The 2,915-nt window shown below is 47.2% G+C and overlaps 1 protein-coding gene across 3 annotated transcripts in view; it reads left to right on the top strand.

Annotated features, from left to right (window-relative positions):
- Positions 1–1,335: 1,335 nt before the first annotated feature.
- The window catches only part of cdh5 (cadherin 5), a 43,295-nt gene continuing 41,715 nt past the window's right edge, over positions 1,336–2,915 (top strand). Inside the window, exon 1 of one of the 3 annotated variants that reach the window (XM_030378820.1) lies at positions 1,336–1,680. The gene's annotated coding sequence lies outside the window, so the exon portion shown is untranslated. The other 2 variants (XM_030378822.1, XM_030378821.1) reach the window with 2 other exon arrangements.

The raw sequence follows: 2,915 nt of genomic DNA on the forward strand, positions 1-2,915 counted from the left end.
AAGGTTCATACTTATTATTATAATATATTCCTTACCTTTTTACTTTTTATTTTATAACGCTGTTTATTTTATTGTTCACCTGCTTTGGCAATGCAAATGTATATTTCTCATGGCTATAAAGCTTTTTTCAATTGAATTTAATATAATTGAGAGAGAGAGCGAGAGAGGAGAAAGGGGAGAGAGAGGGAGAGAGAGAAAAAGAGAAGGACTTGGAGATAGAAGAGAGGTGGGGAGAGAGGGGGAGAGGAGGTCTCCTTCGTTGCCAGGAGGGCTGTAGTGTTAAAGCACATAGAGCTTTCCTGTCCAATTCTCTAAATGACTGCAGACTCCCCCAAGAGGGGGGGGGGGGGGGGGCTCTTGCCTCATCTCATTAACAAGCTTAGATGAGATCTCTCTGTCAGATACAAACACACACATGGCCGTTCCAACACACACGCAAACACAAACACACACACACACACACACACACACACACACACAGCCCAACATACGCACTACAGTGACATAGGCATACTGAATTAATTCCCGACATTTATCGACATAAGTAGAAGAGCTTATGCTGACACACCCACACACACACACAAAAACACAGACACAGACGCATCACATGCACATCACAATCCCACACACGTACCCGCATAACACTTAAATCACACGCACACACACACACGTATTCATATTGGTCCTCTGAAATATTGACTAGCTCTATGTGGTGGAATCGGAGGATTATCTCAGATAATCTCTTTAACTCAATCCTAGTCTTGAAAGGATGTATAATGAATTTCTCTCTCTCTCTCGCGCTCTCTCTCTCTCTCTCTTCTCACCTTTTTCTCTGCCTCCCCCAACCCCACTCATATTCCTCATATTCCTCTCTCTGCCTCTTTCTCCCTCTGCCCCCTCTCTATCCCCCTCTCTCTCCCTCTCTCTTCCTCTCGCTCTCCCTCTGCCTCTCTCTCTCTCTCTCTCTCTCTCTCTCTCTCTCTCTCTCTCTCTCTCTCTCTCTCTCTCTCTCTCTCTTTCTCACTCTCTCGCTCTCACTCTCCCTCTCTCTCACTCTATCTCTCTCTCTCTCTTTCTCTCTCTCTGCCTCTTTCTCCCTCTGCCCCCTCTCTCTCCCTCTCTCTCCCCCTCTTTTCCTCTCGCTCTCCCTCTGCCTCTCTCTCTCTCTCTCTCTCTCTCTCTCTCTCTCTCTCTCTCTCTCTCTCTCTCTCTCTCTCTCTCTCTCTCTCTCTTTCTCACTCTCTCACTCTCGCTCTCTCTTTCTCTCTCTCTCTCTCTCTCTCTCTCTCTCTCTCTCTCTCTCTCTCTCTCTCTCTCTCTCTCTCTCTCTCGTTCTCTCTCTCTGCCTCTCTCTCCCTCTGCCCCTTACCTCTCAGTCTTCTCCCTCTTCTTTCTTTATCTCTCTTTATCCGCCCCTCCCTTCCCTCTCTCTCTGAGCGTTCCTAAATCCTCGGGTTATTCAGTTTCTCTGTCCAGGACAGGAGCAGCCACCGCCACCAACAAAGAAGACGGAGTATAATAACAGGAAGTGAGTAAGGGGAAGTGAGCAGTGACCTGTGTGGTCACGGCAACCAGAAGACATCCTCCACTTGAAAGCAGCTCAGTGAATATCGGGGTTCTTCCTGAGCGCTTGACCGGGCACTGGGAGAGAAACACCAGGCAAGAACTCTACAAACACAGGTTCGTTCCACAAACTGTAACTTATGGTCTTATCTACATGGACACACTCTGGCAGGACAGACATGGACACTTCCTTTCAGGGACCATCTTAGGTTTAGTTTCGGCAAAACAAATCAAAAGAAAAGTGGTCACTGGTGGATCCTTAAGCTTAGGTTGATGGGGACCAGCACAGTCAGTCTTTAGCCCAACTAACCCACTGGCTCTTCTATCTGCTATCTGGAACACCTGCTTTGGTGTAGTAAGGCATCAATCAGGTGCCTGTTTGTGTGTCTGTGTGTCTGTTTGTCTGCGTGTCTGTGTGTTTGTATATCTTGTACAATATGCCCTGTATATCTTATACAAATGAGGGACATCAGGTTCGCTGTCTCTTTCCTGTACCTGTCAGAGAGAGAGAGAGAGCGAGAGAAGGAGGCTGTAAGAGAGAGAGTGCGAGCAGGAGAGAGATTCATCTGTGGAGGCTGGGATGGTCTCACCTAGTCAGGAGGGCAGATCAAAGCAGTACACATTTCAAATACAAACAAACAGCTGAAGGACATATTGACTGGTGCTGAAGGATAAAGGCAGGAGAATTTACGAAAGGTTTGGACTTACTTACTCCGACACACAGAACCGCAGTCCGATCGCCTTTAGGTGAGCTGTCATTCCTATTTCAACCTAGGGCTTCGTGTGTGTGTTTGTTTGTGTGTGTGTGTGTGTGTGTGTGTGTGTGTGTGTGTGTGTGTGTGTGTGTGTGTGTGTGTGTGTGTGTGTGTGTGTGTGTGTGTGTGTGTGTGTGTGTGTGTTTGTGTGTGTGTGTGTGTTTTTAAGACAAATATGACATCAATGTCATATATATATTTTCTTTTCGTCATCATATTTAGTTTTTATTTGGCAGGCAGACATCTAACTCTTACTGCGATAGTGTAGATATCTTTGTGATATAGATGACCTGTGGAATGGGGCTGAGGTAATAAGAATCAGGGTGTTTGTACAGCAGGGCGGGCTCTGCTCCCCCGGGTCCCTCCCAGGACCGGGGGATGGGATAGAGTTGCCGCGCTGACGGGGCTCGGTTTAACTAAACCCAGATCTCTAATTCCTGGAGGGAGTGAGTTTGTCAGTGCTGAGCTTGTGTGTGTGTGTGTGTGTGTGTGTGTGTGTGTGTGTGTGTGTGTGTGTGTGTGTGTGTGTGTGTGTGTGTGTGTGTGTGTGTGTGTGTCTGTGTGTGTGTGTGTGTGTGTGTGTGTGTCTATCTGTGT

The sequence above is a fragment of the Gadus morhua genome, chromosome 15 (assembly GCF_902167405.1).
Source record: "Gadus morhua chromosome 15, gadMor3.0, whole genome shotgun sequence".
NCBI classification, from domain to species: Eukaryota; Metazoa; Chordata; class Actinopteri; order Gadiformes; family Gadidae; genus Gadus; species Gadus morhua.